The sequence below is a fragment of the Pseudophryne corroboree genome, chromosome 6 (assembly GCF_028390025.1).
Source record: "Pseudophryne corroboree isolate aPseCor3 chromosome 6, aPseCor3.hap2, whole genome shotgun sequence".
NCBI lineage: Eukaryota > Metazoa > Chordata > Amphibia > Anura > Myobatrachidae > Pseudophryne > Pseudophryne corroboree.
In genome coordinates, this window is record NC_086449.1 from 531,722,057 (window position 1) to 531,734,658 (window position 12,602).

The 12,602-nt window shown below is 48.8% G+C and overlaps 1 protein-coding gene across 4 annotated transcripts in view; it reads left to right on the forward strand.

The window, feature by feature from the left end:
- Positions 1-12,602, forward strand: part of NR2C1 (nuclear receptor subfamily 2 group C member 1) — a 172,460-nt gene that overhangs the window by 1,751 nt on the left and 158,107 nt on the right. The window lies entirely within an intron of this gene.

The window sequence follows — 12,602 nt, forward strand, 5'->3', positions numbered from 1 at the left end:
ACTGGCCTAGTGTGTACCCGCCTTAAAGCTGGGCACACTTGCTGATGCACAAAAGATGTGACATCGTTCAAGATTTCTCACCGCAAACTATATCGTTCATACACACTGAACGATATTGTTTGCTATATTGGATGACAGCACCCGGACACATCCAGTCTTATACAATATCTTTAGCTTTCAAGGTGAAAACTAAAGATATTGTACATCGTTAATGATATAGTGAATACCCACTGGACGATGTGAATGATATATTGTCCGATCTGCCGGATCAGACAATACATCGGGTGCACATCGGCAAGTGGGCATCCAGCCTCCTTCATGAGTGTCCTGATTTACAGGGATAGTGTGGTAAGCATATATAGTAAATGGGGTGCAGCTCTGCAAGTCATGCATAGAATGAGAGTAATGTGCTAGGTTCAGTGAACACATGATGGCAGTTACCAAGGCGTTCAGGGATTCCTGGAAATTGTTTTAATTGTTTCTCAAACTCCGCCATTGCAGTCCAGATTTTATGGATATCTATGTTGGTTAAATCATTTATATTGGGGTACTAATTAAGTCACTTATGCTCAAGCATGGATATTCTTAAAACCTGGACTGTGATGGCAGAGTATGGGAATATCCAAGTTAAGAAAAGAATGGACATAATTAATCCTACAGAGGAATTCAATTGTTTTTTGGAACCTGACAAGTGATACTGTTTTGCCGATGGGCTCCCATTATTTCTGCTTGCACCCTCCTGAGGTGGTGAACAGAAATCAACCCAAAGTCGGGCTTCTGGGTGCCCAAATGCAGCGCGCCCCCAGTACTTTGCATCAGCATCTGGAGTGTATAACACTGGAGTTTAAAGCACATATAAAATCTAGTGTGTATGATGCCTAAGGGACATGAAATGTTTATTGTTATTATATAGCAGCAGCATATTCAGTTTCCTATTACAACGGGGCACAAAACAGTAATACAACAAGACTGCTTAATAACAGACAGTCACAGAGGTAAGAAGGATTTTTTTTTTCCATAGATACGCAAGGATAGGTGCTGTATTGGTCCAGCCAGATTGCAGATTTGGGCCCTCATTCCGAGTCGTTCGCTCGGTAATTTTCTTCGCATCGCAGCGTTTTTCTGTTTAGTACGCATGCGCAATGTTCGCACTGCGACTGCGCCAAGTAAATTTGCTTTGAAGATAGTATTTTTACTCACGGCTTTTTCTTCGCTCAGGCGATCGTAGTGTGATTGACAGGAAATGGGTGTTACTGGGCGGAAACACGGCGTTTTATGGGCGTGTGGATAAAAACGCTACCGTTTCCGGAAAAAACGCGGGAGTGGCTGGAGAAACGGAGGAGTGTCTGGGCGAACGCTGGGTGTGTTTGTGACGTCAAACCAGGAACGACAAGCACTGAACTGATCGCAGATGCCGAGTAAGTCTGAAGCTACTCTGAAACTGCTAAGTAGTTTGTAATCGCAATATTGCGAATACATCGTTCGCAATTTTAAGAAGCTAAGATTCACTCCCAGTAGGCGGCGGCTTAGCGTGTGTAACTCTGCTAAAATCGCCTTGCGAGCGAACAACTCGGAATTAGGGCCTTGGCCTGTATGATCCAGCCAGGATGGAGTGTTGCCTAAGGGTCAGCAGGTTGTGAAAGTATAATGTATAGACTATAGCAGTGGTTCTCAAACTGTGTGCCATGGCACCCTGGGGTGCCTCAGGGTACTTGCAGGGGTGCTTGGATTGGTGGTCTAGGACCAATTCAAATTATTTACGGTCATTGTAAGGATGTGGATCATCAAATCGACAGTGTCTAGGTCGACCACTACAGGTCGACAGGGTCTGAAGGTTGACAGGGTTTCTAGGTCGACGTGCTAGGGCGACAGGTCAAAAGGTCGACATGAGTTTTTTTGGTGTAGTTTTCTCCGTACAGTGACCGGGAAGCCCAATTAATGCACCGTGTCCCCTTGCGGTTTCAGGCAAGGTGCCTTGCTCCGCTACCGCTTGGCACAGATTACCGTTCCAATTGTGGTCCACGTGGATCGTTAAGTATGAAAAGTTCAAAAAAAGATTTTTTTTAAAAACCTCATGTCAACCTTTTGACCTGTCGACAAAACCAGAGCTGGGGCTGCCAATCATAAAATATGTGGACAAACAGAAGTGAATCCTGTCCCTCACCACAGAATTACACCCAAGGATGGCCTATAAACACAGTTTACGTAATGTAATTTCTCTTACGTCCTAGAGGATGCTGGGGACTCCGTAAGGACCATGGGGATAGACGGGCTCCGCAGGAGACATAGGCACTTTAAGAAAGACTTTAGATCTGGTGTGCACTGGCTCCTCCCTCTATGCCCCTCCTCCAGACCTCAGTTTGATACTGTGCCCAGAGGAGATGGGTGCACTTCAGGGAGCTCTCCTGAGCTTCCTGACAGAAAGTATATTTGTTAGGTTTTTTATTTTCAGGGAGCCTGCTGGCAACAGACTCCCTGCATCGATGGACTGAGGGGAGAGAAGCAGACCTACTTCTGTGAGTTTTAAGGCTCTGCTTCTTAGGCTACTGGACACCATTAGCTCCAGAGAGGGAGTCAGAACACAGGTCTCACCCTGGAGTTCGTCCCGGAGCCGCGCCGCCGCCCTCCTCACAGAGCCGGAAGATAGAAGCCGGGTGAGTATGAGAAGAAAAAGAAGGCTTCAGAGGCGGCAGAAGACTTCATGATCTTCGCTTAGGTAACGCACAGCAGTGCAGCTGTGCGCCATTGCTCCCACACACCTCACACACGGCAGTCACTGTAAGGGTGCAGGGCGCAGGGGGGGCGCCCTGGGCAGCAATCTAAACCTCATTTCTGGCAAAAGAGATATATATACAGCTAGGCACTGTATATATAAAGAGACCCGCCAGTTTTTATTATTTCTCTGACGTCCTAGTGGATGCTGGGAACTCCGTAAGGACCATGGGGAATAGCGGGCTCCGAAGGAGGCTGGGCACTCTAGAAAGATCTTAGACTACCTGGTGTGCACTGGCTCCTCCCACTATGACTCTCCTCCAAGCCTCAGTTAGAATTCGTGCCCGGCCGAGGTTGGATGCACACTAGGGGCTCTCCTGAGCTCTTAGAAAGAATAGACTTAGGTTTTTTATTTTCAGTGAGACCTGCTGGCAACAGGCTCACTGCAGCGAGGGACTAAGGGGAGAAGAAGCGAACTCGCCTGCTTGCAGCCGGATTGGGCTTCTTAGGCTACTGGACACCATTAGCTCCAGAGGGATCGACCGCAGGCCCAGTCCTTGGTGTTCGGTCCCGGAGCCGCGCCGCCGTCCCCCTTACAGAGCCAGAAGCAAGAAGATGGTCCGGAAAATCGGCGGCATGAAGACTCTGTCTTCACCAAGGTAGCGCACAGCACTGCAGCTGTGCGCCATTGCTCCTCTCACACACTTCACACTCCGGTCACTGAGGGTGCAGGGCGCTGGGGGGGCGCGCCCTGAGGCGGCAATAAAAACACCTTGGCTGGCTAAAATACCTCAATATATAGCCCCAGGGGCTATATATGAGGAAAATACCCCTGCCAGAATTCCATAAAAACCGGGAGAATAGGCCGCGAAAAAGGGGCGGAGCCTATCTTCTCAGCACACTGGCGCCATTTTCCCTCACAGCTCGGCTGGAAGGAAGCTCCCTGGCTCTTCCCTGCAATCTACAGTACAGTAAGAGGGAAAAGAGAGGGGGGGGCATTAAATATGGCAGTATATATATTATATGAAAAGCAGCTATTAGGGACATAACTCAGTTAGTCCCTGTATATATATAGCGCTCTGGTGTGTGCTGGCATACTCTCACTCTGTCCCCCCAAAGGGCTTTTGTGGGTCCTGTCCTCGTTTAGAGCATTCCCTGTGTGTCTGCGGTGTGTCGGTACGGCTGTGTCGACATGTTGAATGAGGAGGCTTATATGGTGACGGAGCAGAGGCCGATATATGTGATGTAGCCCCCTGTGGGGCCGACACCAGAGTGGATGGATAGGTGAAAGGTATTAACCGACAGTGTCAACTCCTTACATAAAAGGGTGGATGACGTAACAGCTGTGGGACAGCCGGCTTCTCAGCCCGCGCCTGCCCAGGCGTCTCAAAGGCCATCAGGGGCTCAAAAACGCCCGCTCTCTCAGATGGCAGACACAGATGTCGACACGGAGTCTGACTCCAGTGTCGACAAGGTTGAGACATATACACAATCCACTAGGAACATCCGTGACTTGATCCCGGCAATAAAAAATGTGTTACACATTTCTGACATTAACCCAAGCACCTCTAAAAATGGGTTTTTAGGTTGGGGAGAAAAAACAGGCAGTGTTTTGTTCCCCCATCAGATGAATAAATGAAGTGTGTGAAAAGCGTGGGTTCCCCCGTTTAGAAACTGGTAATTTCTAAAGAGTTACTGATGGCGTACCCTTTCCCGCCAGGAGGATAAGTTACGCTGGGAGATATCCCCTAGGGTGGATAAGGCGCTTACACGGTTGTCAAAAAAGGTGGCACTGCCGTTTTAGGAACGGCCACTTTGAAGGTACCTGTTGATAAAAAGCAGGAGGCTATCCTGAAGTCTGTATTTACACACTCAGGTACTAGACGGAGACCTGCAGATCGTGCTGCTGCAGCGTGGTCGGTGACCCTGTCAAACATGAGAACATATTAAAGACGTCGTCTTATATATGAGGGATGCACAGAGGGATATTTTGCCGGCTGGCATCCAAAATGAATGTAATGTCCATTCTGTCAGGAGGGTATTAGAGACCTGTCACGGGACAGGTGATGCTGACTTTAAAAAGATTCTGCCTTATAAGGGTGAGGAATTATTTGGGGATGGTCTCTGGGACCTCGTATCCACAGCCACAGCTGGGAAGAAATATTTTTACCTCAGGTTTCCTCACGGACTCAGAAAGCACTGTATTATCAGGTACAGTCCTTTCGGCTTCAGAAAAGCAAGCGGGTCAAAGGCGTTTCCCTTCTGTACAGAGACAAGGGAAGAGGGAAAAAGCTGCACCTGTCAGCCTGCTCCCAGAATCAACATTCTTCTCTCGCTTCCTCTGAGCCCACAGCATGACGCGGGGGCTCCACAGGTGTAGCCAGGTACGGTGGGGGGCCGTCTCCAAAATTTCAGCGATCAGTGGGCTCGCTCACAGGTGGATCCCTGTTTCTTTCAAATAGTATGTCAGGGGTACAAGCTGGAATTCGAGATATCTCCCCCCAGCCGTTTCCTAGATTATGGCTTGCCGACAACTCCCTCAGGCAGGGAGGCTGTACTAGACAATTAATAAGCAGTATTCCCAAAGGTAATACTCAAGTGCCCCTACTTCAACAAGGACGGGGTTACTATTCTACACGGGTTGGGGTACCGAAACCGCATGGTTCGGTGTGACCCATTTATATTAAAATCCTTGAACACATACATAAAAAAATTCAAGTTCAAGATGGAATCGCTCGGGGCGGTTATTGCAAGCCTGGACGAGGGGGATTACATGGTATCCCGGGACATCAAGGATGCTTACCTGCATGTCCCCATTTACCATCCTCGCCAGGAGTACCTCAGATTTGTGGTACAGGATTACCATTACCAAGTCCAGACAGGACTGTACAAGGCACCGAGGGTGTTTACCGGGGTAATGGCCGAAATGATGATACTCATTCGAAAAAAGGGAGTTTTAATTATCCCGTACTTGGACAATCTCTTTATAAGGGCGAGGTCCAAGGAGCAGTTGCTAGTCGGGGTAGCACTATTTTGGAAAGTGCTACAACAGCAGGGTTGGATTCTAAATAGTCCAAAGTCACAGCTGGTTCCTATGACACGTCTACTGTTCCTGGGGATGGTTCTGGACACAGACCAGAAATAGGTGTTTCTCCGGGAGGAGAAAGCCAAGGAGCTGTCATCTCTAGTCAGAGATCTCCTGAAGCCAAAACAGGTATCGGTGCATCATTGCACGTGAATCCTGGGAAAAATGGTAGCTTCCTACGAAGCAATCCCATTCGGCAGGTTCCATGCAAGAACTTTTCAGTGGGACCTGTTGGACATGTGGTCCGGATCGCATCTTCAAATGCATCGGCTGATAACCCTGTCTCCAAGGACCAGGGTATCTCTAAAATGGTGGCTGCAGAGTGCCCATCTTAAGGAGGGCCGCAGGTTCGACATACTGGACTAGGTCCTAGTGACCATGGAGGCCAGCCTTTGAGGCTGGGGGCAGTCACACAGGGAAGAAACTTCCAAGGACTTTGGTCAAGTCAGGTGACTTCTCTACACAAAATATTCTGGAACTGAGGGCCAGTTACAATGCCCTGGGTCAGGCAAGGCCTCTGCTTCAAAACCAGCCGGTACTGATCCAATCAGACAACATCACGGCGGTCGCCCATGTAAACCAACAGGGCGACACAAGAAGCAGGATGGCGATGGCAGAAGCCACAAGGATTCTCCGATGGGCGGAAAATCATGTGTTAGCACTGTCAGCAGTGTTCATTCCCGGAGTGGACAACTGGGAAGCAGATTTTCTCAGCAGACACGACCTCCACCCGGGAGAGTGGGGACTTCATCCAGAAGTCTTCCAAAGGATTGTACACCTTTGGGAAGGGCCACAGGTGGACATGATGGCGTCCCGCATCAACAAAAAGCTATAAAAGATATTGCGCCAGGTCAAGGGACCCTCAGGCGATAGTTGTGGACGCTCTGGTAACACCGTGGGTGTACCAGTCGGTTTATGTGTTCCCTCCTCTGCCCCTCATACCAAAGGTATTGAGAATAATAATAAGAAGGCGAGGAGTAAGAACGATACTCGTGGTTCCGGATTGGCCAAGAAGAGCTTGGTACCCAGAACTTCAAGAAATTATATCAGAGGACCCATGGCCTCTGCCGCTCAGACAGGACCTGCGGCAGCAGGGACCTTGTCTGTTCCAAGACTTACCGCGGCTGTGTTTGACGGCATGGCGGTTGAACGCTGGATCCTGAAGGAAAAGGGCATTCCGGAGGAAGTCATTCCTACGCTTATTAAAGCTAGGAAAGAGGTTACAGCAAATCATTATCACCGCATATGGCGGAAGTATGTTGCATGGTGTGAGGCCGAAAAGGCCCCAACAGAGGAATTTCAACTAGGTCGATTTCTGCATTTCCTGCAAGCAGGAGTGAATATGGGCCTAAAACTGGGCTCCATTAAGGTACAGATCTCGGCTCTGTCGATTTTCTTTCAAAAAGAACTAGCTTCAGTACCTGAAGTTCAGACATTTGTAAAGGGAGTGCTGCATATTCAGCCCCCGTCTGTGCCCCCTGTGGCACCTTGGGATCTCAACGTGGTGTTGAGTTTCTTAAAATCACATTGGTTTGAACCACTAAAACCGTGGATCTGAAATATCTCACGTGGAAGGTGGTCGTGTTGTTGGCCTTGGCTTCGGCCAGGCGAGTATCAGAATTGGCGGCTTTGTCCTGTAAAAGCCCTTATCTGATTTTCCATATGGATAGGGCAGAATTGAGGACTTGTTCCCAGTTTCTCCCTAAGGTGGTGTCAGCGTTTCACCTAAACCAGCCTATTGTGGTGCCTGCGGCTACTAGGGACTTGGAGGACTCCAAGTTGTTAGACGTGGTCAGGGCCCTGAAAATATATGTTTCCAGGACGGCTGGAGTCAGAAAATCTGACTCGCTGTTTATCCTATATGCACCGAACAAGCTGGGTGCTCCTGCTTCTAAGCAGACTATTGCTCGTTGGATTTGTACAATTCAGCTTGCACATTCTGTGGCTGGCCTGCCACAGCCAAAATCTGTCAATGCCCATTCCACAAGGAAGGTGGGCTCATCTTGGGCGGCTGCCCGAGGGGTCTCGGCTTTACAACTTTGCCGAGCTGCTACTTGGTCAGGGGCAAACACGTTTGCAAAATTCTATAAATTTGATACCCTGGCTGAGGAGGACCTGGAGTTCTCTCATTCGGTGTTGCAGAGTCATCCGCACTCTCCCGCCCGTTTGGGAGCTTTGGTATAATCCCCATGGTCCTTACGGAGTTCCCAGCATCCACTAGGACGTCAGAGAAAATAAGAATTTACTCACCGGTAATTCTATTTCTCGTAGTCCGTAGTGGATGCTGGGCACCCGTCCCAAGTGCGGTGTATCTGCAATACTTGTACATAGTTATTGTTAACTAAATCGGGTTATTGTTGAGCCGTCTGTTGAGAGGCTCAGTTGTTTCATACTGTTAACTGGGTTTCATATCACGAGTTATACGGTGTGAATGGTGTGGCTGGTATGAGTCTTACCCGGGATTCAAAATCCTTCCTTATTGTGTACGCTCGTCCGGGCACGGTGTCCTAACTGAGGCTTGGAGGAGGGTCATAGTGGGAGGAGCCAGTGCACACCAGGTAGTCTAAGATCTTTCTAGAGTGCCCAGCCTCCTTCGGAGCCCGCTATTCCCCATGGTCCTTACGGAGTTCCCAGCATCCACTACGGACTACGAGAAATAGAATTACCGGTGAGTAAATTCTTATTATTTAAGCGGGACAGAAGCCCGCCGCCGAGGGGGCGGGGCTTCTCCCTCAGCACTCACCAGCGCCATTTTCTCCACAGCACAGCTGAGAGGAAGCTCCCCGGACTCTCCCCTGCTTATCCACGGTGAAAGGGGGTTTCAGAGAAGAGGGGGGGGGGGGGGGGGGCACATAATTGGCAGCAAATAATAGTATTACAGCGCTACTGGGTAAACACACTGTGTTTTTTTCCTGGGGTATTAGCGCTGGGTGTGTGCTGGCATACTCTCTCTCTGTCTCTCCAAAGGGCCTCGTGGGGGAACTGTCTTCAGATAAGAGGATTCCCTGAGTGTGTGGTGTGTCGGTACGTGTGTCGACATGTCTGAGATAAAAGGCTCTTCTAAGGAGGAGATGGAGCACATGTGTGTGTGGGGTGTCTCCGTCGACAACGCCGACACCTGACTGGATATGTGGAATTAAGTGCTGAGGTAAATTTATTGCACAAAAGATTAGAGAACAGACAGAGAATCTACCCATGTCTGTCCCTATGTCGCAGGGACCTTCAGAGTCTCAAAACGTCCACTATCCAAAATAATAGACACGGATACCGACACGGAGTCTGACTCTAGTGTCGACTACGATGATGCAAAGTTACAGCCAAAACTGGCAGAAAAGTATTCAATATATGATTATTGTAATAAAAGATGTTTTGCATATCACTGATGACCCATCTGTCCCTTACACGAGGGTACACATGTTTAAGGGGAAGAAAGCTGAGATAACATTTCCCCCCTCTCATGAACCAAATGAATTGTGTGAAAAAGAGCGGGAATCTCCAGACAAGAAACTGCAGTTTCCCAAAAGAATTCTCATGGCGTATCCTTTCCCTGCTAGGGCCAGGATACGATGGGAATTCTCCCCTAGGGTGGACAAGGCGTTGACACGTTTACCCAAAAGGTAGCGCTGACATACCAAGATACAGCTACCCTCAGGGATCCTGCAGATAGCATGCAGAAAAGTACTTTGAAGTCCATTTACACACATTCTGGTACACTACTCAGACCGGCGATTGTGTCGGCAGGGGTTTATAGCGCTGTAGCAGCGTGGGCAGGTACCTTATCAGCGGAGATTGAAACCCTAGATAAGGATACCATGTTATTGACCCTAGGATATATAAAAGATGCTGTCTTATATATAAGACATGCTCAAAGAGACATTGGTCTACTGGGTTCTAGAGTCGACGCTATGTCGATTTCTGCTAGACGTGTCCTGTGGAACATGCAATGGACAGGTGATGCCGACTAAAAGAGGCATATGGAGGTTTTACCTTACAAGGGTGAGGAATTGTGTGGAGAAGGGCTCTCTGACCTGGTCTCCACAGCTATAGCTGGTAAATCTGATCTTTTGCCTTATATTCCCTCACAGCCTAAGTAAGCACGACATTATCAAATGCAGTCCTTTCGGTCGCAGAAAAACAAGAAAGTACGAGGAGCGTCCTTTCTTACCAGAGGGGCGCAGGGCACAGCTAGTTCCCAGGAACAGAAGTCCTCCCCGTCCTCTACTAAATCCACCGCATGACGCTGGGGCTACGCTAAGGGAGTCCGCCCCAGTGGGAGCACGTCTATGACTCTTCAGCCACACCTGAGTTCACTCACAGGTGGATCCCTGGGCAATAGAAATTGTTTCTCAGGGTTACAAGCTAGAATTCGAAGAGGTGCCTCCTCGCCGATTTTCCTTATCGGCCCTACCGGCTTCTCCCCCAGAAAGGGAGATAATATTAAATACAATTCACACATTGTATCTCCAACAGGTGGTGCTCAAGGTTCCCCTCCTTCAACAAGGAAGGGGATATTACTCAACCTTGGCTGTAGTCCCGAAACCGGACGGTTCGGTCAGACCTATTTTAAAATTCAAATCTCTGAACCTATACTTGAAAAGGTTCAAATTCAAGGTGGAATCGCTCAGATCAATCATCGCCAGCCTGGAAGGGGGGGATTTTATGGTGTATCTAGACATAAAGGCTGCATACCTTCATGTTCCCATTTATCCACCCCATCAGGCGTACATGAGAATTACGGTACAGTATTGTCATTACCAATTTCAGGGTAATTGGCGGAAATGATGGTGCTCCTACGCAAGCAAGGAGTCACAATTATCCCATACTTGGACGATCTCCTAATAAGGGCGAGATCAAATGAGCAGTTGTTGAACAGCGTGTCACTTTCGCTGAAGGTGTCACAGCAACTCGGCTGGATTCTCAATATCCCAAAGTCACGGTTGGTTCCTATTACTCGTCTGCCCTTCTTGGGTAGGATTCTGAATACGGACCAGAAATGGGTTTATCTTCCGATTGAGAAGGCCCAGGAACTAATGACTCTGGTAAAAAAAACCTATTAAAGCCAAAACAGGTGTCAGTGCTTCACTGCACTCGGGTCCTGGGAAAGATGGTGGCATCTTACGGGGCCATTCCCTTCGGCAGGTTCCATGCGAGGACTTTCCAATGGGATCTACGGAACAAGTGGTCCGGATCACATCTACAGATGCATCAGTTAATCACCCTGGCCCCTAGGGCCAGGGTGTCTCTCCTATGGTGGCTGCAGAGTGCTCACCTTCTGCAGGGTCGCAGGTGCGCCATCCAGGACTGGATTCTGGTAGCCACGGACGCGAGCCTCCGAGGTTGGGAAGCAGTCACACAGGGAAGAAACTTCAAAGGTCTTTTGGTCAAGTCAAAAGCGGAAACATTGCTTCGCGACCTACCGGTTCTGATCCAGTCAGACAACATCACCGCAGTGGCTCATGTAAACCGCCAAGGCGGCACAAAGAGCAGAGTGGAAATGGCAGAAACCACCAGGATTCTCCGCTGGGCGGAAAATCATGTAAGCGCATTTTCAGCAGTTCATTCCGGGAGTGGACAACTGAGAAGCAGACTTCCTCAGCAAACACGACCTGCATCCAAGAGAGGACTTCTTTAGGAAGCCTTCGCACAGATTGCAAGTCAGTGGGAACTACCACAGATAGACATGATGGTGTCCCGCCTCAACACGAAGCTATAGAGGTATTGCACCAGGTCAAGAGACCCTCAGGCAGTAGCTGTAGATGCCCTAGTGACACCGTGGGTGTTCCAGTCGGTCTATGTATTTCCCCCTCTTCCTCTCATACCCAATGTGTTGAGAATGGTAGGAGGGAGAGGAATGAGAACAATCCTCATTGTTCCAGATTGGCCACGAAGGACCTGGTATCTGGATCTGCAGGAAATGCTCACAGAAGATCAGTGGCTTCTTCCTCTAAGACAGGACCGGTTGCAACAGGGGCCATGTCTATTCCAAGACTTACCGCGGCTGCGTTGGACGGCATGGCGGTTGAACGCCAGATTCTAGCGGATAAGGGTATTCCGGATGAGGTCATTCCTACGCTAATAAAGGCTAGGAAGGACATGACATCTAAACATTATCACCGTATATGGCGAAAATATGTTTCTTGGTGTGAGGCCAGGAATGCTCCTACAGAAGAATTCCATCTGGGCCGTTTCCTTCACTTCCTGCAAACTGGAGTGAATTTCGGCCTAAAATTAGGATCTATTAAGGTTCAGATTTCGGCCTTATCCATTTTCTTTCAAAAGGAATTGGCCTCTCTCCCTGAAGTACAAACTTTTGTGAAGGGAGTACTGCATATTCAGCCTCCTTTTGTACCTCCGGTGACGCCTTGGGACCTTAACGTGATGTTAAGTTTCATTAAGTCACACTGGTTTGAACCACTTAAAACGGTGGAGTTGAAAAATCTCACTTGGAAGGTGGTCATGTTATTAGCCTTAGCTTCGGCTAGGCGAGTGTCGGAATTAGCGGCTTTGTCACATAAAAGCCCCTATCTGGTTTTCCATATGGATAGAGCGGAATTGCGGACCCGTCCTCATTTCCTGCCAAAAGTGGTTTCATCCTTTCATATGAACTATTGTGGTGCCTGTGGCTACGCGTGACTTGGAGGATCCCGAGTCCCTTGATGTGGTCAGGGCTTTGAAAATTTACGTGGCCAGATCGGCTACAGTCAGAAAAACAGAAGCACTGTTTGTCATGTATGCAACCAACAAGATTGGTGCCCCTGCTTCAAAGTAGATTATTGCTCGCTGGATCTGTAACACGATTCAGCAG